This window comes from Podarcis cretensis, assembly GCF_951804945.1.
Source record: "Podarcis cretensis genome assembly, chromosome: 10".
In the NCBI taxonomy this organism is placed as follows: Eukaryota; Metazoa; Chordata; class Lepidosauria; order Squamata; family Lacertidae; genus Podarcis; species Podarcis cretensis.
Window position 1 is genome coordinate 25,849,249 of NC_137179.1, and position 24,400 is coordinate 25,873,648.

At 43.5% G+C, this 24,400-nt stretch overlaps 2 long non-coding RNA genes across 2 annotated transcripts in view; both read left to right on the top strand.

The window, feature by feature from the left end:
- Nucleotides 1-24,400, top strand: part of LOC307225437 — a 187,449-nt gene that overhangs the window by 155,587 nt on the left and 7,462 nt on the right. The gene's annotated exons all lie outside the window — the stretch shown is intronic.
- The window catches only part of LOC307225322, a 68,349-nt gene that overhangs the window by 43,247 nt on the left and 702 nt on the right, over nt 1-24,400 (top strand). The window contains exons 2-5 of the long non-coding RNA XR_013842874.1: nt 14,990-15,081; nt 16,531-16,619; nt 23,057-23,496; nt 23,674-24,391. This is a non-coding gene — a long non-coding RNA (uncharacterized lncRNA). The remainder of the gene's footprint in view (nt 1-14,989; nt 15,082-16,530; nt 16,620-23,056; nt 23,497-23,673; nt 24,392-24,400) is intronic.

Here is a 24,400-nt window from a genome sequence, read left to right on the forward strand (position 1 = left end):
ACAGGAGACTTGGGAGTGACCAATGGCACACTGGGATTTGGGCATGGATAAGCCTCATGAAGTTTCAACTTTTACAAATGGTCAGTTTGAGCGCTTCAATTGCACTCATATTAAGGCTGTGTTGACCACTTTAAAAATCAACCAGCAGTCTTTCAACTGATGAACAAACTAATGTTTGTGCCCCCTTCTCTGCATTTTTCTAGTTCAGAATATCCCCAATATGTTCCTGCATCAATTTAGTTCCCATGGCAGCATGTCACCAAGCTATCAACACTCTTTCATCAAGTACAGGTATTGCCTCAAGGCAACCCACACAGAGAGCCCTACTCTCAAGAACCTGATAGGAAATGGATAACATTTTTGCAGTTTCTACCACCAACCATAGCATGTGTTGTTGTTGTTGTTTAGTCGTTTAGTCGTGTCCGACTCTTCGTGACCCCAAGGACCAGAGCACGCCAGGCACTTCTGTCTTCCACTGCCTCCCGCAGTTTGGTCAGACTCATGTTTGTAGCTTCGAAGACACTATCCAACCATCTCGTCCTCTGTCGTCCCCTTCTCCTTGTGCCCTCCATCTTTCCCAACATCAGGGTCTTTTCCAGGGAGTCTTCTCTTCTCATGAGGTGGCCAAAGTATTGGAGCCTCAGCTTCACGATCTGTCCTTCCAGTGAGCACTCAGGGCTGATTTCCTTAAGAATGGAAACCATAGCATGTAGGAATGTAAAAAACAAACAAAAAAAAACCTCATGGGCTTCAGGGTGCAGGAGCAGTCTGCCAACTCTGTCCAAGGTTGCTGTGGTTTAAAGGACAAAGTCAAACCCTGTCATCTTGGGGTTACTCCAGACAACCTGTTTAATCACAATTCACCCTGTTTTGTTGGCACAAAGCTTATGTAGAAGTTAGACTATGGACACTTCCAGATTACCTGTTTCTGTTTGCAGGGAGATTAAACCATGATGGCTATTCAATGAGCATTCACTCTGATTTGTTCATGGGTTGCCTATGCAACAATATCCCCGTCACCTTCCTTATCTCAAAAAATCCAATCTTTTGAGGAAGCTGGTTTGTTGTGCAAGACCTCCCCAGTCAACTATAAGTGTGCAACCTGCATTTTCTGGCATGCGGCCAAATCCCACCAGAGAATAGCCACAGTCTGGGAGCGTCCTATATCTCGTCTTTGAAGATCAGTCATCCTGCTTTGCTTGTACAAAGCTGATGTGATGGTTAGATTATATCTGGTCTATACTGAGCATTATTCTAATTCATTTGTGGGGAGGTTATTCAACAGTGAGTGTTCATCTTGATTTGCTGGTGTGGTGTTTACACATCTTCCTGTTAATCCTTCATCCACCCTGCACTTTTCAGGGCTTCTTCCCATCACATTTCTAACCACAAAAGGTCCATTCTGTTTTTTAAGAACTGTAGATTTGATGCACCAAGGTAACCGAGTGCTTTGATACACTTTAACTGCACAAATCTAAAGTTCTGGAGTGAGCTTGAATCCCTGTTCTGTTACTTGCCACCTGCTATATCATTAGTCAAAAATCATCTGAATTGTGGCGAGTACAGCAGAGAGCACGCTTGAGAGTGGCTCAGAATAATGTACCTGGGACCCTTTGCCAGAATCGGTGGTTTCAGATGTCCACTGTCTTAACACCTTCCAACAATTGCAACTGAAAAACAGGTATTCCTTCTTTCATTTAATGGATCTCTCAGGCACGGAGTAAAATGGGCTTCATAATTTTCATCCTTTGCAAATAAGTAATGGCTAGCAGTTAATAATAACACAGTGGTGTGAAACATACCTTAGGAAACCCGAAACTGGCAAGAGCTTGACTCCAAAACTCAGCCCAGTTTTTTCCAAGAAGTTTATTATTATGGTCTGCAAACTGGAGCCAATTGTTGGCAAGGTCTCCAGCAAAATTGCTCTCAGAAAGGGCGGTGCCCTGCAGAGTCTGCTCATTTCTGGTGGAAAACATGGCAAGGAGAATGTTTTCAGTGGAGAGACTCCCATTTGAGCTTGAAACCCAATGTCAACTCAGGGAATTTGAACCCACAGAAAGCAAGCTCAGGAAACTGGCTCCACCATAATCCCTGAAAAAGAAAACTGCTGAGTGTCGCTCAGTTCCAGTTTGTCAAATGTCCTTGTTTTCCATCTACCTTCCTAAGTAGTTATGAAACATAAACTTTAATTATAACTGACCAATTTGAATAGATAATGCCATGAACATTTTACCGTTTTTGAGGTGAAGGGCCTTGCTGGACCCTCACATACATTTATCTATTTATTTCTTGTTTTCTTGTTTGCATTTATATCCCAACCTCTCTCCTCAAGGAGCTTGAGGTACATGGTTATACTCCTCATCATTTAACTACCACAACAACCCTATGAGGTAGGTTAGGCTGCGAGTGACAGGCCTGCAAGGTCACCAAGTGAGCTTCACGGCTGATTTGAACCCTACTCCTAGGCCCAAGTCCAACACTCCAACCGCTGTACCACACAGGCTGTCTGCAGCAATCTCAGCATCTTTCCTACTGTCCTGGAACTGAACATCAAATTATCCGGCAACCGTAGGGCAGGTCCAAATGTGAGGCCCTCTGCTGGGTAAATGAGTCCCTCATTCTCATGACGGGCACCTGCTACAAAGTTCCTAATGGGTTAAGAGAGCAAGAGTCATTTTTCTTTTCCTTTGTAAACCACCCTCTTTTCTTCAAAGACAATATAGGGCTACGGCTGATTATCTTTCTTGAGGCGAACCGTATCTGCTCTTGTATGAAAGGAGCAAACAGGCCTGTGCATGCAGTGAAGCCATATGCCTGAGTGGCATCTTGGCCTTTCTGAGGAGACAAAGTTAGCACGTAGGCCCTCTGTTTGCCACACGTCAGACTTTGCATAGCATTGTGTGGCTTTTTTGTTGCTTTGACTAAGCTCTGACCTGCTGACGGCAGGCTTGCCAAACACGCTCTGGGGGAGCGAGGCCATCTTGGCAGGGTGGGATGTTTTGCTAATTCTGTACATGCGCACAGACCGTTCCCCAAAGCGGGCATTCTTGCATAACAACACATTGCAAGCAGACTTGGTGCCAGCTCGCCCAGTTGGTTCTTCTAATAAAAAACCCAAAGGCTATATAAGAGTGTAAGAAGAGTCCTGCTGGATCCGACGAATGGTCCATCTAGTCCAGGAACCTGTACTTAAAGTGGCCAACCAGAGGCCCATGGGGAACCCACAAGCAGGACCAGAATGCAATGGTACTTTCCTCACAATTCCCAGCAACTGGTATCCAGAGCCATTAGGCCTTTGGCAGCAAAGGTAGAACAAATAAGATAAGAATCCCCGTTTTGAAACGACCAGGAAACAGCTTTAAACCCTCAGTCGGCAGTGAAACTCACTGGGTGCCCTCAGGGAAGTCGTCTGCCTCAGTCTGACTGACCTCAGATTCTAGTGAGGCAGAAGCTGTGCTCTGGGTTCCGTGGAGAAATGATAGAACAGATACACCCATAAATAGTCCTGTCGTGAGGCAAGACCATCCAGCAAGCAAAACTTATGAAGAGCAGAACCAATTTCAGACATACACACAAACCCAAAGGCAAATTCCCTATGAAGAAAGCTGTGTGATTTCTTTGCAAACATGCCCCAGTTTTTGGACTTTTGATTCCCAATATGCAAAGAAATTTCTTATTCAGGGGGAAAGGAAGTGCTGGGCTGGAATGCTCCCACCCACCTCCATTCAGCATTTTTGCATGCAGTCCCATTCAGCATTTTTTGGAGTTAGTGGGTGGGCAGATGGGGATGAATTTCAAGCATAAGGGCAAAACTGATGAATGGTCCTCCTGGTGCCTTGTGGCCAACACACACACACACACAGAGAGAGGGGGGGGCAGGCTGTTGCATTGTTCTGGGCATTCTGGGGAGAATTTTGTTCAAGGTAAATTATTTTGTTGCTTAACCACCATTTTAATGTCCTTGCCACTATCTAACTATTTTGGAACTGTTTTTCAGTTTGGAAACTCATGGGGAAATGCATGGAAAAGTGTGGGATGAATGACTGATTAATGGGGAAGGCGTGTAAACACTCTGTGAGCAAATTGGGATGAATGCTCATTGTTATGTAACTGCCCCATAAACCAATAAGAACAAATGTTCAATATAAACAGGGCATAGTTTAACTCCTGCATAAACATTTTACAAGCAGATCAGGATGAATGTGCAATGAACAGGTCATCTGTAACTGCCCTGAGAAGTGGGCTAATATACAGAGAGATATGTGCATGTGTTTCTGTGTGTGTGTGTGTGTCAAATAAATATTCTAAACAAACAAATATCATATGCATTTGAAGTAGCATCATGAACTAATGCGATATTAATGAAATCCTATGTACAAATCTTTATTCTTTCTCCCAGCCACAAATGCTTATACTACAAGCTCATCATGGCTATGGCCTTTATTGAGATTTAATTCTGATTTGTTTGTGCAGAGGTTATATGGCACTAAGCATTCTTCCTGATTTGCTTGTGGGCTATTTGTTTGTCTTCACATTCATTCCACACCTTTTGTTGTGTTTCCTCATCACTTTCTTAACTGCAGAAATTCTGTTGTTGGTTTTTGTTGTTGTTGTTGTTGTTGTTCTTTAAAGCGTTTGTTGTACTAGGGTGGCAAAGCACTTTAATTGTGGAAACTTAAATTCCCTGGTACGTGCTTGAATCCCTCCTGGAAAACATCGAGAGTCTGGAGGAGTCCCTTCAGTGTGGAGATGAACATATCTGTGCAGGAAGGGGCATTTAAGACCCCAGAGCTGAAAGCTGAATCAGAACATTCCTGCTGTCAAATTGCGGGCAACGATAAAGGAAGCAAAAGTTCCACTGGTTGTGCACAGGGATAGGATGTATTAGACCATGGGTAGGCAAACTAAGGCCCAGGGGCCAGATCAGGCCCAATTGCCTTCTAAATCCAGCCCACGGATGGTCCAGGAATCAGCATGTTTTTACATGAGTAGAATGTGTCCTTTTATTTAAAATGCGTCTCTGGGTTATTTGTGGGGCATAGGAATTCGTTCATTTTTCCCCCCAAAATATAGTCCGGCACCCCACAAGATCTGAGGGACAGTGAACCAGCCCCCTGCTGAAAAAGTTTGCTGACCCTTGTATTAGACAAACTGTAGACTGTAGATTCTTCACAACAGTTTAAATGTGAAACGAGAAGAGCGGATGAAGGAACACTGGGAAGCTCAGGGGCAGCTGGAGACCACTCACACTTGGGATCAGCAAACCCTCAAATATATCAAGACCCCATGCCAGGCTTTTCTGACTTCTTTTGAGCAAGTTGTGCCAGAGGCTCCAGGACAAATGGGCTCCACTCGCTTTTGTTGATGATTATTTTAATGTCAGTGATTATGATATGAGTTTGTTGTGGTGCAGTGGTTAGGGTGCTGGACCAGGGCTGTAATCCCCACCATGCCATGAAGCGCACTGGGTAATCTAGGGACAATCAGAGTACCCTAACCTAACACACTCACAGCGTTGTCTTGAGGATAAAAAGAGGAGAGGGGAAACCACATCCCCTATGCTGAGCTCCTTGGACAAAATGTAGGGCATTATGGACCATTTTTATTCTCTGATCCTTGTTGGGGCTCTTTGAGTCATAACAGTGGAGTGAAAATACCTTGTGAAAGAAAGTGAAAGGCATGGCAAATATAAGGATTTCTTTCTCAGGCTATAATGAAAGAAGCCAATAGTTATGATTAGACAAGAAATTAGATGGGAAAATTTTGGACCTCCCTGGGTTTTTTTAGGCTCTTCTGTAAGTTGGTTCATAAACTAGCCATTCTCAATGCCATCTTCCTTTGCCAGTATGGGCTGGGTCTTTGGCAACTTGGCTTTGGGTTTTGTTGGCGTTACATAATGGGCCTTTTAAACTGCTCTGAGCACACCAGCAAATATCTGCCAGTGTTAACCAAGAAAAATAAATGAAATAGCTACTCAAACTGAAGTATGCACAAGTTAGCTAATGCACAAAGTATTCTTCTTCTACGGACAAATGTGCCATTTAGCATCCAAAAAGATGAAGATGGGGCATGGTCAGTAACTATATAGTCCTGGTGCAACTGCATAGTAATTTTGTGTTCCTCCAGAGTTAAACAGCTTGGTAATTATATTCAATGGTTCCCAAAATATCATTTAACACGTGTCCTGGTTTGTAAGCCTAAAATAATTAGGAGTTTGCTTGGTGATTACATGGTACTTACCACATATATGTTCTGCCAATGCATGATCGTTATATACCCTGTTATTAAATGATCACCAATTTCGCAGGTCATAGAAAGGATTTCTAAACATATCCCTCCTTCTCATATCTATTGAGGCTTCATTGGAAAACCAGTGCACTCCTTCTCAGGGTGATTTTTCTAAAGGGAAACTTCGGAGATGGCAAGTCCTTTAGGTGATCTCCAAGCAGGCTTGCTCTCCTGGAGACATCTTGGGCTTTGATTTGTAAAGGGAGAAAGGTTTCAAAGGGCTGCCCCAATTGCCAGCCTGTTTACTCTCAAGTAATCAAATTCTGTGGGGTTTATTTCCAAGAAAGAAGAGTACACTTACTAGGAGGCAGTAAATTCTATGGAATGTAGAGGGAATTTGACCATTTCATTTCTCATTTTTCCAGTTCAGTTCTCTACATTTCCTCAGCAATCTGAGATGATAGATAGATAGATAGATAGATAGATAGATGATAGATAGATAGATAGATAGATAATAGAGAGATAGATGATAGATAGATAGATAGATAGATAGATAATAGAGAGATAGATAGATAAATAGATAGATGATAGATAGATAGATAGATAGATGATAGATAGATAGATAGATAGATAGATAGATAGATAGATGATAGATAGATGATAGATAGATAGATAGATAGATAGATAGATAGATAGATAGATAGATATAGATAGATGATAGATAGATAGATATAGATAGATGATAGATAGATAGATAGATAGATAGATAGATAGATAGATAGATAGATAGATAGATGATAGATAGAGAGATAGAGAGATGATAGAATTTCTCAGCATTTGGGTCAAATGTGTACTAATACAGTATACAATTTCTTTGTGTGCCATTTTGACAAATATGCACATTTTGGTCAAATCCCCTGCACAATGCATTTTGCATGTTATTTTGCACAATATACAGTGGTACCTCAGGTTACATATGCTTCAGGTTACAGACTCCGCTAACCCAGAAATAGTACCTCGGGTTAAGAACTTTGCTTCAGGATGAGAACAGAAATCGTGCTCCAGCAGTGCGGCAGCAGCAGGAGGCCCCATTAACTAAAGTGGTGCTTCAGGTTAAGAACAGTTTCAGGTTAAGAACAGACTCCGGAACGAATTAAGTACTTAACCCGAGGTACCACTGTATGTACACTTTCTACTAAATTGTGCATTTGTATACACATCACCTGATTTAGCTTTTCCTAAAGCAGTGTACACCAGAGTAGGTTCAGTTGACTAGAAAATTTAGGACATATTTCTAAATAGTCGTGTGCCATGATCCCAGTCATAGACATGTCCGCCTCACCTGCTGACTTCCAAGGAGTATACGTGTATGGAGGGCTGTAGCACCTGTGGAAAAGGTGCCCAGTTCCTGGCGTTGCCAAGTAGGCCTGTGTAGTGGACAATACTGAGTTAGATGGAACAATGGTTCGAATGACCATAAAGCAGCTTCCCTATAATAGCACATTCCTCTGAGTAGAGAATGCTGGAGAGCCTGTGTTACTCCTATGCAATGAGCTTTCAAAATAAGGGGAGGGTTTTGCTTTGCTTTTTTACAGAGAAACGGATGACAATGTGGAGTGAATCTGATGCCACAGGTGTTGGTCCTTCCTTTGCCCATCAGCTTATTTCCTACTCAGCAGGTGCATTTTTTGAATGGCTAGCTGGGAGGGGGGCAGGGGCTCAGCCACAGAAGATATGCCAAGCCACAACAGACAGACCACATGTTGTGGCTTGCATTCTTTCTGCGGTAATGATCATGATTGCCTTCTTTGAAAGCCGCATATTTTCATTAGTCCCGACTTTGAGGGAAACCACCTTTTTCCAGTTATTTCTCAGTTGGATAGATTGCTTTGGGCTCTTGCCTTTTTAGGGACATTAAGGAAGCCGATTAATCTTCCTTATTTATCCCATTAAGCCAGGCACAGGGGCTGCGTTAGCCATTATGCTGAGTAAGCGGCAGCTCAGGACTCCAGCCAAATTAAAATGCTTTTTGTGACATTTCGTTCTCCAGACATTTTTCCAAATGGGAGAGCAGTTTTCCTCCTTTTCACCATGATTCTAAGCAGGCTTATTGAGAAGTAAAGGTTGCAGCCCACTGGGTGTTACTCAGAGTAGATCCACTGAAATTAATCTGCCTACTCTGAGGAGGACTACTGTTGGATAGAAGCCTAGGTTTGGCTGAGCACCAGTGAGACTTAGGGTAGAACCCTGTGTGTGTCTTATTCCAATGGGTTCTTACTCCCAGTTAGGAATGGAAGGACTAGTCAATTTCAGTTTTATCAATCTCTCATTTTTCCAAACTTAAATCCTGCTCCCTACATTCCTGTAGGACAAGTGGTGCAGCGATAAAACAGTTACAACATTTGCAAAGCTAAGCAGGGTCCTGCAGATATAGTTTGGTTGGAGAACTACATTGCAAAATTTGAATGAGAATGAATGGCTATGTTTCAGTTGTCATAATTGTTTTGGAAAGTGCAGATTTCGGAGGCTCTGCTTTAAATTAGCACCAAAACTAATTTCTCCCCCATTGCTATTCCCAGGTAGATGCAGGTAGAATTGTAGCCTTGACTGTGCTAAGGACTGTATCTTGTTGTTGTTATTGTTGTTTAGTCATTTAGTTGTGTCCAACTCTTCGTGACCCCATGGACCAGAGCACGCCAGGCACTTCTGTCTTCCACTGCCTCCCGCAGTTTGGTCAAACTCATGCTGGTAGCTTCGAGAACACTGTCCAACCATCTCGTCCTCTGTCGTCCCCTTCTCCTTGTGCCCTCCATCTTTCCCAACATCAGGGTCTTTTCCAGGGAGTCTTCTCTTCTCATGAGGTGGCCAAAGTATTGGAGCCTCAGCTTCAGGATCTGTCCTTCCAGTGAGCACCCAGGGCTGATTTCCTTAAGAAAGAATAGGTTTGATCTTCTTGCAGTCCATTGGACTCTCAAGAGTCTCAAGACTATATCTTAAAATTCCCTAATGGAAACAGTGTCTGAGCCTTTGACACTGACCAGTCAATGTACACTTGAACCTCTCTCAGTCCTGTATCTTCCCGTTGGGGTATAGCATACCAGTTGAATTTCTGCCTGGCTTGCTGCTGCGATTCAGAGCAATATATTTTCTGTCACGTTTGTGTGTGAGTGACCCAGGAGAAATCACCACAGAAGTTGCAACCTGAAGTGATTATTCCAACACCCAGCAACTTTGAACCACATCTGCATAGCAGATCACAGCTACAACAACATTTTTCTGGCTCCGTTCTGTACAGTGCTGCAGAGAGAACTCCCACTTAGACAATTCCATAACCTCACTGGAAATTGGAGGTGTGACCAGACATCCCTTATGGTCCTCTGAGGAGGAGAAATGAAGACAGTTCAACATCTGCTCCTCAGCGGAGGAACCAGAATGGCTCGAGTGTGCAATTCAGCCCATCTAGCTGACCCAGAAACAAAATCGCATGTCAGCATTTGCAATATTGTAAATCACAGTTAACAGCTTGAAATAGTGTAAGAGATACTAAGCACAAAGATCGGTCTATAGCTAAGTGATCCTCAGGATACCTGTTGATACTCTGCTATTCATTTTTCTGGCGGGGGCTGGTGGCGGACAGCTTTCATCACCAAAAAGTAAAGTTTCTGGAATACTGTTATCTCAGCATTTTTTAAATAACATGCATACACACAGACACATGCCCACAGATGGATTTTTTTAAATAAAAAAACCAACCGTTGTAAGTAGTCAGCCAAGCCTTTAATAAATGTGGCAATTGTAGATTTCCACAGGTGCACAGCAGACAACAGGGGCTGATGATCCCTCTATTCCTATTTCGAATTGCTTGAGGTTATCTCCCTGCTCATTTAATCCCCAATCATAGAACTGTAGAATTGCAAGGGACCTTGTGGGTCATCTAGTCCAACCGCTGCAATGCAGGAATCTCAACTAAAGCATCCATGACAGGTGATCCTGTGAGGTGGGTTTGGCTGAGAGGCAGTGACTGGCCCCAAGGTCACCCAGTGAGCTTCATGGCTGAGTTGGGATTTGAACACTGGTCTCCCAGGTCCCAATCCATCCCCCTGCCCTCGCCCTGTCAACTGCCTGCTGCATAAAACTATGATGCGGGACCTGTGGCCCTTTGTATGTAATTGGACACCAACTCCCATCAGCCCAACCGGCATGGTGAATGGTCAGGGATGAAGGGAGTTGTAGTCTAACACGTGGAAGGCAATAGGCTCCCCGCTCAGGCTGTAGGATATAAAGGCAATCAATTGTCTTCTGAACCAAAGAACTGCAAAGGTTGGGGTCTTCATGTCAATCACTTATGTTAGATATACTTAAGAAGAGGCTATAACCCTTGCTCCACTGGCGGTGCCTTTGCTGAACCCAAAATTATTTTAGCACGCCTTTTGAGGAGCAGGGGCATTGCGTGTTCAGACCCAGAAACCTCCCCCCTAAATAAATTCACACTTGACTCAAATTTTGGTTTGGCTTTTTTGGCAGAATTTAGGCCACAACTTTATTGATTACAGAAAGTGACTGGTTGCATAGGCTCTGGTTCGACTAGCTCCCTGCCATGCAGGTAGCGCTGACCCAGGGCACCAGCATAGGTCAGCCAAGGGTGAACACCTGGATAAGTGGAAAGCCAGGAACGGGCTAATTCTGCCACCCAAATGTCCCCCTAGACTCAGGCACAGGCACAACCCCCTCTCAGGGGTTGACCAAACCGTCGAGTCCCTGGATTCCTTTAACAGAATACCCTTCACATAGGGATGGCGAGAGCGTTCTCCCATCCCTATCACCTGAACCAGAGCCTATCCACAGCCTTACAAGTTGTGAGTATTTGCTACGTGGCAGGTGAAACCCAAATGGCAACAGCCAATCAGCCAAGCGGGGAAAATTCTTGCCGTGCCCCTGTCCCAACGACAGACGACACACGACAGCATAGCAAGGTCAGGCGCAAAGCCCTAAAAGTAGGGAGAGGTGGGTGGGTGTTCCGAATGCACACATCAAAAGAGGAAGCTCTGGGTCACGTGCATGGACATAAATAGGTCCCTCGAACCATTTGGACTGTGTCCCATTGGCCAGATTGTACCCAACTTTGAGGGACCCACCAATTGGGTGTTGTGGCTGACCAATCGTACCCACCCACAACACAGGGTGTCGGTTTTCCAGGTCTCACCACAATACATGCCCTCTTTAAGTGAGGACCCAGTTTGCAAAAACTAGAGTGAGCATGTTAGAGAACAGCTAAGGATTCTCCACCCACCCACCCAGCCACCCACCCACACACTCCCCCAGCAAAGCTGCATGCAGATTCTGGTGTGTGTGAAAGCTGACAGCACAGTAATCTAGCTGGGAGGTCTCATTTGCATTTCTAATCATGTGTACTGCTAAGTAGGTCCCAGGGGTGTTCAGGAGTTTCCCACACGGAAGTAGTCTTAGAATTACAGCCGCTCTTTCTCAAAGACTCACCTCTGGTTGGCTAGTGCTCTTTGTTCTGGTCTGTGCCTGTACTATTGCTAGTGAACTAAACCACCCACATACCAGATCGGCTGCAACAGATAGCCCATTGGGGAGGGGACGACTTAATGACCCACCCACCCGCTCACTCTCTGACGACACCTTTGGGGTCAGCAGAATCCTTTCTCTGGGTCTGAGGGCAGGTGCAAGAACACGGGGTGGTCTTTTTACCACCCCCTGACCACACAGAGTTAATATAGCTAGATTACATTCAGGAGATAGCATAGGGGCCGAGTAATGGGCTTGGCAGGAAGAGATCCATATTGAAATCTCTGCTTGATCATAATGAAGCTCAGTGGGTGGCCTTAGGCAAATCCATAAGGCTCTGCTTAAACCTGCCTGAGAGCTCCTATAGATTGTGAAACTAACACAGAGATTGTATCATTAGCTTGCATTACCATTATATGGAGATATATCAGGAGATGAGATTTGGGATTAATAAAACCAAGACATGCTATCCCATAGAGCTGTTATTAATACCCTATCCAATGAGGGAGGCAACACTGTCTGTATCTATCTATCAATCAATCGCCACATTTTTAAGTGTACTGCTATTGAAAAGTTGCTGTTAATGTACTTGCTGTTTGATTAGGAAAAACTCAGGGAAAGGGGCAGATCTTACACACACACATACCATTCCTGGAAACTCTAAGATAATATTCGTGATTCGATCACATACCAGGAAAGTCAGGTTACTCTGTTGTAGTTGATGGCGAGGGTCTTGCACAACAAGCCTGCTTCCCCAGATGATCAGACATTTTGTGATAATGACAGCAAAAGTGAAAGGCAGTGGAAAGCATGGTGAAAGCACTTAGTGATGACACAGTCTAGCCTAACCTCCCAGCAAACAAATCAGAATAAATATGTTCATTATATAGCCAACATCACCCTACTTGTCCCACAAACAAATAAGGATGAATGCTCAATAAACAGGCCATCTTGAAGTGACCATAGTCTAACCTCCTTGTCATCTTAGTGCAAGCAAATCAGGATGAATGCAAAATATATCATGGAGTTGGAAGGGACCTCAACAGTCTGCTCAAAACGCCTGCTGATGCGGGGAATCCTCTCCTACAGCATCCATGATTAAGTGATCAAAAATCTCTAATGAAGGAGAGTCTACCACCTTCTGGAGCAGTCTGTCTTGACTGCTGAACAGCTCATACCCACCATGTAATAACATGCATGCACACGAAAGCTCATACCAAGAACTAACTTAGTTGGTCTTTAAGGTGCTACTGGAAGGAATTTTTTTATTTTGTTTTGACTATGGCAGACCAACACGGCTACCTATCTGTAACCCACCATGTAATGATAGGAATATACTGCATTGGGGTTTCTGAAGCTACAGTCCTATACACTCTTTCCTGGGTCAGATCCCATTAAATTCACTTAGACGCACATGCATAGGAAGACGTTGAGTTAAATATATTCCTTTGTTTGATGTCAGCCTGCTTTGGATGGAGCTGCTTCTATTTCTAATGGCTCTAGCTGTGCACAGCCACTGTTTGCTGTCCCAGGTGGAAGAAAACACCCAGATGTGTATTGTCCTGCTCTTTTGCTTGACCTTCCTGGATTACAATGCCCCAGGGCTAGTTCACAGCCAAGTCTTCCTAGTAGTATCCAGCCAAATTTCTTGTTAACTGGTCTTGACTCATGGAGCTAATGAAAGCAGCACCTCTCTTGTAAGCAAGCAGAGTGGGTTGGGATTTCTAACCCAGAAACCATTGAGTCCTGCTATTGCTCTCCTGTAGCCTATAAACTGCTTGCTTCTTGGGTCACTCAGCAAGCAATCGTATTAGGTTACTTAATCCAGAAAAAAATACATGTGATTGTGGGATGTTGCCACCAACCAGGGGATAGCCAATGCAGTGGTCTTCAGGTGTTGGATTCAGCTCCCATCATCCCTGACCATTGACCATGCTGACTGGAGCTGATGTGTTCAACAACATCTGTAATCTGCTCCATCGGCTCTTCTTGCCAGAGACATTCTACAGACTGTGCAGTCAGGCCCGCAGAGCACAGCATAGGCCGTAGTTCTTACATGCATCTATAGATCATATCATTGCTGTACAATGTATGGCTCGCAGTTGAGTTTTGATCTACATCTGCATGTGGGTTACCGCTGTGGGTTTTAACCTGTGATGGCTCATTCTGATGGGCAAGTCACCGCTTGAAGCCGAGCAACAAATTTGCACATTTGACTCAGCCCCAAACATGAAATACACCTTGTGTGCACGTCTCTTGCACAAGTCCCATTCATTTCAATAGTGCATGCACCAAGGAACCTCTCCATAGATTGTGTCCAGATTCATTTGTCCAAAGGGCAGCACAAGGCCTCCCAAGACATTTTGTTGCCTGAGGCAAAAGAAAAGATGGTGTAGCACCCACCAATCCCAGATACAGAAGCTGCTTGGACTGGCCATTGACTCTTACCTCAGTGCTGGTGATGGAACAGTATCCTCTGCTGCACCTGAGGAAGTAGGCTAGCTTAATAAAATAATAATAATATTATTAATAATAATAATAATAATAATGCCGCAGTAATATTGCTGTTGTTGATGATAATACTTTTTTATTCTTACAACTCTGTTAACCACTCTGGGAACATAAATTTCTGTTGAAGGTGTGTGATATAAATTTTGTAAGTAAGCAATAAACAACACCTCAGCCGCAAGTCCATTCCACATTCTTGTGACAGTACAGTATGCGTCTCCTGGGGAAAAGTTACAAGGAGACGGGAGAGCATTGTGGCTCATTATGGTCCCTCATGTCTTTTGAACCTCTCCAAGTCCTGGCATGTGGCATCAGAGACTGACTCAGAGCTTTGTACTTTGTTCCAGGACAGTGTTTATTCTTTTTAAAAAGGCGGGGGGCCCTAAGCATCCCAGAACATGAAAGGACTGAAAGAGAGGCGTGGGGTGTTTCTGCCAAGCTTTGAAAGAATTAATGCAGCAGGCCGAATAGCCACCTGAAAACCGCAATGGGAGACTTCTTCGGCTTTGCTCAGGAAACAGGATTTGTTTCTACAGAATTCACAAGCGTCTTACATGGACTGGAAGCAGAACATGCAGTTTCCATATCACCTGTGCACATATTACTTGCACACATGTCCAGCTGTGGGGAACTCTATGGGAAGACTCTTGAGGGAATATCAATATGAGACCACACAAGTAGAGTTACCACTGAGTTGAGTTTTGTTTTGTTTTTAATGCAGGATGCAACCATGAAGATGGCCATTCATCCAGCTGCACCGGAAGGAGAAATAAAACAGCGAGGCCCCCTTCTTGGACTGAGCTGGCAGAAGGGGTGGGGCAGAAATTCAGCTCAGTTTAAAGGTATACTTACTTAATTCACACTTTATGAAACAATATGAAGACCAAAACACAGCCATTGTTTAGATTCTCCAAATTCTGAACTCCAGTCGAGTAATGTGTACAAAAAAATGCATTTATGAGGGTAAAACATGCATGCAAATCTATCAATCGGTGAAAATAACACCAAAAATGCATTCTATCAGAGAAAAATGCTTGCATAAAAATGCATATGTTTTGAGAAATCCAAACTAAAACGCTGGTGAATTTTCATGAGGACTTAAAAACAAATCATGAACTGATGGGGTTGGAAAAATGAGACCCTGAGAGAAACTGAAATGGACAGATTTGCCCATCGCTAGCTGAGCCCAAACACACTTTGGCTTCTCCTCTCTCAGAACTGTCTCCTCAGGGGTGATTCCACTTGGTAACAAATATGATGTCAGGATGAATGGCATCCCAATTGCCTGATCTTCCTCTTCCTGAACACTTCCTTTTATGCCACGTCTCTTCCATTGTAAGCCATTATTTTAACTTGTACACCACCTGCCCTAGACCCACATTCCTTCCAATAGGAGATCAACCCATCTGGGAACTGCAGTTTTCTTGTCATGGCAAAGTGAGAGATATTCCCAGCTGTGGCTCAACTCAGCGCACCCAGAGTTCGTCTCCGGTTTTCATAATCCACTTCCTGCTTCCATAACACCGTGAACAGCTTTCTTCCTTTATGGGAGATGGGAACAAGGGACCTTACATAACCTTGATGAGGGAAACAACTAGCCCGGTTCCCTTGCCATAGCAATTGTTTTCAAGTTGATAATCCAGGAAATACACGTCTTCTCTATTTACTCAGAAAAGAATTAATGGCCCTCGGTTTTTTTGATGGCATCCTCCCACACCTCACTGTTGCAACGGAAAGCAGACACAACCAGGCTGCTAGAGTACTTAGGCAGCGCTCTATGACTTAAGCACTGTGTGCCATGTGCGATGGTTGCTAATGAGACCTAATAATTCTCTCATTGTTATTCTAACACGGTGCAGCAGGACAAGTGAGCCTGTAAACAGAGATCCAACAAAAATAAAACCGTTATAATCACAGCCTGGGTTGTAAATCACAGGCTAGGGTGTTCTGCTGTGGTTTGACTCCAAGCCAGGGAATAGTCAAATAATCAAACTGCAGATGGTAGGGCAGCAAATCGACTTACATTTAAACAGTGGCAAGGCTCCAAACGACAGGCGGAAAAATGCTTTGCACGATACAGGAATTCTCCCACCTCCCCACTTCTTGTTAACTAGGTCTATAAAATAACCAGACATGTTAACCAATAATAGTGTTATTCCTTGCAAGTGCGTGTGCCAACCCAGGTTCACGGGCTCAGCCAATCCTGTTACAAGCACCGCTAAAGAGCTGCCATACTAATAATAATTAACATTTCATTTCCAGGCAACTGAAAGGGTTTCTTCCCTCCACCCTCTGGAAAGATGAATACCTGGTGTGAGGAACATCCAGGTGGTTTGGCAGTTTTACAAAAGGTATAGGCAGAATTCCAGCTGTGCCACATTGTTTGTTTGTTTGTTTGTTTGTTTTTGGATGTATATCCCACCTGCCCTCCCGAAGGAGCCCAGGGTGGCAAACGGATGCATAATTTTAAAACAGAGCAAAGCAAAAACATTATAAAACACTTAAAACATTCTAAAAACAATTACAGTGAAAAACATATTAAAGCAGTCTCAGTTAAAAACATTCTAAAAGCAGTCATCAGTGATTCTGGGGTTGCCAGAAACAGTCACCAAATGTCTGAGTAGGCAGGGGGTTTTTCCACACTTCTCTGGAAAGTTAATAGTGATGGAGACAGGCACATTCCACTAGGGAAGGCATCACATCTGGAGAGCTATCACTGAAAAGGCCCTGTGACAGGTGAATGCCAACCTGGAAAAACAATATTAGAATGCACAGTAGTTTTTTAAACCTCTAAAAGTTTAAAAAGAGAAGCATTATTTGGATTTCCATGATTTACCCCATGGTTGCCAGGGCAACACAGGAATTGACCCTCACAAAATGGGTGGTAGCTGAACTGGACCTAGGATTGCTTTAAAGACATTTTTCTTGAAGAGTTCTCTACCTTTGTAATAACAGTTTAGCATAATTTAGAGCCCTTCTCTGATTTGGAACACTAGTCAGTGTTTTTTCTTAGAAGCTGGTAATTTGTGGAGCTGTCCAAAGGTCACATAAGGCTGTTGGAGTAGACCAGGGGTCACCAACCTTGGGGGGCTTCTGGGCACCTTTGCAAACTGGAGGAGCAACAACCATACACACTCACTCTCCTCTCCCCCTGCCTCCCACTAGCAATCAGGCTTGGGGGGAAAACCCTTCTGTTGTGATGAACCTAAAAGGAACAGCAGCAGAACCATGGCAAGGGCAAAGCTGTTCAGACACACCAGAAAGAGCAAACCTGGTGGTCCTACCAGTACGTCTGTACAGCACCAATTTAACTGCTGAAATTTCCAGGTACTCTGCAGCAATGCTAGCATCAAGAAGGTGGTACCACCCAACCCTGCTATGCTGCTATTGCTCTCTGGTCCAGTGTTCAAAATTAGCCAGGTGCTGTCATTTTGTACTTGGCTTTCAACCGCTTGTGACCACGTGAAGATGCCTGGGTGCCAGGATGGTACCTGACATCTTCCTCATCTGGGGATCCTTGGATCTTGACTGTTTTCCCACACTAGCAACACACCCTGTAGAATTCTATTGGTTATATTTTATCTGCGCAATCAGAATAAATTTCTGGAACCAAATGGCTTTTTCTGTGCAGCTGGAGCAGGAGCGAAAGCAGGCACCATTAAGAAAAAGAGGTCAGAACAGGACAATATATATGGGGACTGTCCCTGGATCAAGTGATTTTCCCTCTTTAGGTTCTCAAAACTCTTAACCTAGCTCAAGGTTGTCATCTGAACTAGCCAGATGTCTAATGGAGAATCAATCACAGCCATCATTTGAGAAAGAAGTCTTTAGAACCATCTTGCCCCAAAAGGGTAACTAGATACAGTGGTACCTCGGGTTACAGACTCTGCTAACCCAGAAATAGTACCTCGGGTTAGGAACTTTGCTTCAGGATGAGAACAGAAATCACACAGCAGCAGCAGGAGGCCCCATTGGCTAAAGTGGTACCTCAGGTTAAGAACAGTTTCAGGTTAAGAACGGATCTCCAGAACAAATTAAGTTCTTAACCTGAGGTACCACTGTATTCCATTTTGGCAAATCTAACCTTGGTTTAAAGAGCCATTTGGGGCCTAGCTTATTTATCTGAGTTTCTAAAACTGCTCCAGTCATAGTCTAACACTCCAGCCGCTACACCACATTGACACATGTTAAAAGTACTTGGACCTCTTGCATTGCACCTGAGACTAAATTCCTTCCTTTGGAGACTGAGAAGCTTACAGCCCTGAAACAATGGTTGAGATCTAGAATCCCAGAAACTTAAGCTGGAGCTGTTTGGATAGATCCTGTATGGGGAAACAGCAGGTCTCACTTTAACAACAAAAGCAACCTTGCCGCCGTGTGGCAGATCCATGGGTTGGGAAAACCAGGCAGCAGGTTGAATTGCACAGGGACCTTCTTAGGGCTCAGCACAGATGTTCATCAAGAATACCAGTTTGGAATCTCAAAGAGAAGAGTTGGTGCTTGCTGCTTCTTTAGCATCAGGAACAATTTTGGAGTGTGTTTGGATATACCAGAAGCTTTTGCTGCTGCACATTGCAGACCCTCCAAGTGTCCCTATTTTCCAGGCACGTCCCTGATTTAGAGACGCCGTCCTAGTTTCTGATTTGATCCCAGAATGTCCCACTTTTCCTTAGGATGTCCCTATTTTCATTGGAGAAATGCTGGGGGGTATGGAGTTATCTGACCCCCAAGTTGTGTGAAGAAAATCCTGTATAGGGAAATTTGTTTAATGTTTTATTGTGTTTTTATATATGTTAGAAGCTGCTGAGAGTGACTGGGGCAACCCAGTGAGATGTGTGAGGTATAAATAGTAAAATTATCATTATGGAATGGGACGTCCCTATTTTCATCAGAGAAATGTTGGAGGGTATGACATTGATGACATTAGTATGGATATTTCCTCCTTCAGGGAAAAGTACGTTTCTGTTTATTTCTCTGCCAATCAAAGGTAAATGAAATGGATGGATTGCCTTGGCTCTGTTGAGCATGCCTCTCCAAACTGTCATGTAAGGTGATAGGGGAGTTGTGAAACACAGGGATCAAACACATACATGCTTAGAACTGCCATAAAGGAATCTCTTTAAACATTTTATACCTTCACTCCCTTCCCCACCTCTCCCCAGCTCCCAGCAATATTTAGAGGCTTCCTGTCAGTCAATTTGTGGTTTAAAAGGAAGCAACCCCCCCCCACCCCCAGTCATTCAGCAAGCAAACATCATGTAAACACTTTCCCTTAAAGCTTTAACTAGTAAAAGCCTGAGGACCATACCAGCAATTTCTTCATTTTTGTTTAAAAGAGACAGAGAGAAACTTGTGTTTTTGATTTAGAGAAGCCAATGTAAAAACACACACAAAAAAAAACCAACTCTCAGATTGAGCTGCAAATTATAATTCTTCAAACATGTTCTAAACAAAATAATCATTTTGCTAAAATGCCAACGTTTTTGCTAAAATCCTGAAGGACTGATGTTAATTGTGTCACAACCTGTTTCTGGAAAAAGGAGCTGATAATAGGAAGGAAGGAAGGAAGGAAGGAAGGAAGGAAGGAAGGAAGGAAGGAAGGAAGATGAAAGAAAGAAAGAAAGAAAGAAAGAAAGAAAGAAAGAAAGAAAGAAAGAAAGAAAGAATCAGTCTATTTATTTACCCAGCCTTCATCAACACAGACACTGAGGTATAAATAAAAAGAAAGGAATTACACCACATTCAATTTTAGCAAGTAGAGGGGCATGGTGTCTACTGGCTCATCAGTTACAATTTGATCCATATGCTCACACTTAATTAACCTTATGGGGTTATCCAGATTTGAATATGGGCAGGGGCAGAGTTTCTTGTGGAAGAAATTGGTGGAACATGGGATATATACATTAGATCAATGTTTACAGGAATGCATACGTTAGAAGAAAGTGTGCATTAAAATGAATATATTAGTGAAAATAGCATGTAAAAAGTAAATAACATTGAGAAAATTTGCTTGCAAAAATGTGAGCAAAGGAATCTTCCTTGGATTTCAGATCAGATGGAGAAGGTTAAAAAAAAGAAAAAATCTTATCACTTGATAGTACCATACTGATACCTGAATTACCAAGTGGTAATCAAAATATTAGCAGAGACATCACCTTGCCTTGCCAACAAAGGTCCGTATAGTTAAAGCTATGGTTTTCCCAGTAGTGATGTATGGAAGTGAGAGCTGGACCATAAAGAAGGCTGATTGCCAAAGAATTGATGCTTTTGAATTATGATGCTGGTGCAGACTCTTGAGAGTCCCATAGACTGCAAGAAGATCAAACCTATCTATTCTGAAGGAAATCAGCCCTGAGTGCTCACTGGAAGGACAGATCCTGAAGCTGAGACTCCAATACTTTGGCCACCTCATGAGAAGAGAAGACTCCCTGGAAAAGACCCTGATGTTGGGCAAGATGGAGGGCACAAGGAGAAGGGGATGACAGAGGACGAGATGGCTGGACAGTGTTCTCGAAGCTACAAACATGAGTCTGACCAAACTGCAGGAGGCAGTGGAAGACAGGAGTGCCTGGCGTGCTCTGGTCCATGGGGTCACGAAGAGTCAGACATGACTAAATGACTAAACAACAACAATCAGAATATTGTGGTAAATTATCACTTGGTAAATCCATTCTGCCAGAATCCAAGGCCATCAGGGGTTTAGAGAAGCACTTCTAGTTCATTCACTGGGCAGCCTTGATGCCTGGCATCTATTCCACACACACCCCCATGAAGCACTGGGCACTCCTGCCCCAAGTGCGGAAGCTGCTGCCTGGACAAGTCCTTATTCCTGCTTCCTTTAAGAGGGACATTATGTTCCATACAAGATGGTAAACCCCGAGTTATTTAAAAACAAAAAAACCCTCTCCAATATAACATTAGACGGAAGCAAACTTTACACAGGAAAGCATCGATTCTAAATTATTACACTGGCTTGTACACTTCCAGTATTTCCTCTCTGCTGGATTGAAACTGACACATGTTCTCCAGACTTGTTTTTTTTTTTTTTTTTTTTTAAGAACACCATTCTTTCAGCCTTAGATTTACGGTAAATCAGTGTTGCTCAGAGGAAACTAGCAGAGAAACCTCTGCTTCCTTTGATGCATTCCTAAGTCTCTTACTTGGAGAACAAAATTGGTCTGGTATGTGATTCAAGCCAGCTTCCTCTGGTTGCCAGCCAAAAGATAAAAGCAGCGCAACCTTGCATCATGGAGATGTTGTGCTTTATGTTACAAGATGAAGTCCATTTTTCTTGCTGCCCTGTGTACAGTCATTAGATCAAAATTAATTGGAATCTCTTATCAGGCACAAAAGTGAGGAAGAATCTCTGGCTTCCACGTTTCTGTTCTGTGGTGCCAAATCAAAGAGCATCAATGAGCTATTGGACCTGGAAAGTCTTCGGGCCACTCTTTTTCTCTCAGCCTATCCTACTGTCAGGGACACGGGTGGCGCTGTGGATTAAACCACAGAGCCTAGGACTTGCCAATCAGAAGGTCAGCGGTTCGAATCCCAGTGACGGGGTGAGCTCCCTTTGCTCGGTCCCTGCTCCTGCCAACCTAGCAGTTTGAAAGCACAAAGTGCAAGTAGATAAATAGGTACTGCTCCGGCGGGAAGGTAAACAGCGTTTCCGTGCACTGCTCTGGTTCGCCAGAAGTGGCTTTGTCATGCTGGCCACATGACCTGGAAGCTGTACGCCAGCTCCCTCGGTCAATAAAGCAAGATGAGCGCCACAACCCCAGAGTCGTCCGCAACTGGACCTAACGGTCAGGGGTCCCTTTACCTTTACTATCCTACTGTCAGAAGGAATCTGTGTGTAGGGCGCACATGTGGTGAACCACTGAACTGCAGGTGGCAGCCTTCTCAGTGGTTCCTGGTTTGTTTCCAGGCCCAATCCAGGTTTCATTTTATTTATATCCCACATTTTTAATGACTGCAATAGTAGCAAATGATACAAATTAGACCATGGCAATAAAATCTAAAACCATCCAATAAAACGTAAGTGGTTTTGATCTCCAAAGCCAGTTTTCAAATATTAGACTAAGCTGTCTGGTCTGGTCTGGTCTGGTCTGGTCTTGGAGCCCACTAGGCAAAGCTGGTCTTGTTCCAGCACCAAGGATACCTCCTAGTGAGCCGCTTGCTCTGACAAAGGTTGGAAGTGAACAGATTACCTTTGAGCTTTTGTCACCTCTCCTACATTCTGCCCCTTTTGGAGAACTACGATAGTCTCTTAAAGTGTTGGCCTGAAGACAAGCATCATCATGCATCCAAGACAGGGAAATCTAGACATAATTGCTGAGGATCCATCTTATTATTGCCATTTCCCTCAAATTGTTAAAATTGCATGGTTGATTTCAAACAAATGACTTCAGGGCTGCACCTAAGCAACTAGAAATTATGCCTTGGCCACAGAACAAATGTCAGTAACCCAAACCTACAAGAGAATAGAAGCTGACTGGTTCTGTGTATTGACAACTTCCATATATAACGATGTGGGTTTGGCTTCTAAAACAAGTTAACCACTGCAACACGGTCTTCTGACAATACAAGAGATAGTTCAGAAAAAGTATATTTTAGGCACGTTCTTTAGTAGATAGCAAAAAGAGAGAGGAGGGAGGCCTGCTGCATCAGACTTAACAGATTTATTGTGGCAAATGTTTCTGCGGCTTTCGTCTAGGAAGGTTGATGCCGCTATAAATCTGATAAATCTTTACAGTAACACAATATTTTTTTCCTGTGTTTGTTGTAATAGACTAACTCGGCTACATTTCTGGAATTCGTTGATTAAGTACATACTTACTCAGCAAGTGCAAGAAGCAAAGAATCTCAGTTATGGTGCCATGTCTTCTGTTTATCTCCCATGCGGAAGGCCTTCAATCTTCTGCTGTCATTGCAATTACAGATGAATATGTTTTCTGAATATGATTTAGCTCCGTAACTTAGGCTGAAATGCCAGCCCATATATCTGTGAGTAGACCTTGTTGAATTCAGTGGGATTTGCTTCTACGCAGACATGGTTAGGACTGCAGTCATATGCACATCCAAACATTCTCAGTAATTTGTGTGCTTCTCCTTAAGCCAGCAGACTTAAGGGAGGAACAACATTGCAGAGGCAGAGAAGGTGAAGTCATGTTGCATCTGCTGGCATGGCATTGCATCTTACCCATTATGTCTTATGATGAATGTACAGTGGTAACTCGGGTTACATACGCTTCAGGTTACAGACCCTGCTAACCCAGAAATAGTGCTTCAGGTTAAGAACTTTAGCCCCATTAGCTTCTTCTGTTCTTCAGGTTAAGAACAGTTTCAGGTTAAGAACAGACCTCCGGAATGAATTAAGTACTTAACCCAAGGTACCACTGTATACAGCATTATTTGAGTTTTCTCTTTTTTAATTTTTTTAATTTTTTATTGGTTTTAATGTAAGCAAGAATAAACAGAAGTAGTTATCCCTTTCTGCAACATCCTTGTTAAGAAAAAGAAACATTTCTCCCAAGGTGGGCATGCATAGCGAGTGGATGCCAGTTCTCTGTGTCATCAATAGAAAAGCATGTGAATGGATCCTAAATTTCAATAACATTGTCCGAGTCCTGGGTGTTATTTAACACCTTTATGTGTTTAGTCAATTTCTCCATCAGGGCTGTCGTCCAGACCTTTTGCCTCCTCTGTGTGAGATGAAGATGGTCCAAACTTTTCCCGTTCTGTGGAGCTGTCTGGCCACTACCAGTAGGAATGTTATGAGTCCTTTATGCTGTAAGTCAGGGGTAGGCAACCTAAGGCCCGGGGGCTGGATGTGGCCCAAGCACCTTCTAAATCTGGCCCGTGGACGGTCCAGGAATCAGCGTGTTTTTACATGAGTAAAATGTGTCCTTTTATTTAAAATGTATCTCTGGGTTCTTTGTAGGGCCTGCCTGGTGTTTTTACATGAGTAGAATGTGTGCTTTTATTTAAAATGCATCTCTGGGTTATTTGTGGGGCATAGGAATTCGTTCATTTAAAAAAAAGATTCGAAATATAGTCCGGCCCACCACATGGTCTGAGGGACAGTGGACCGGCCCAAGGCTGAAAACGGTTGCTGACTCCTGCTGTAAATCAT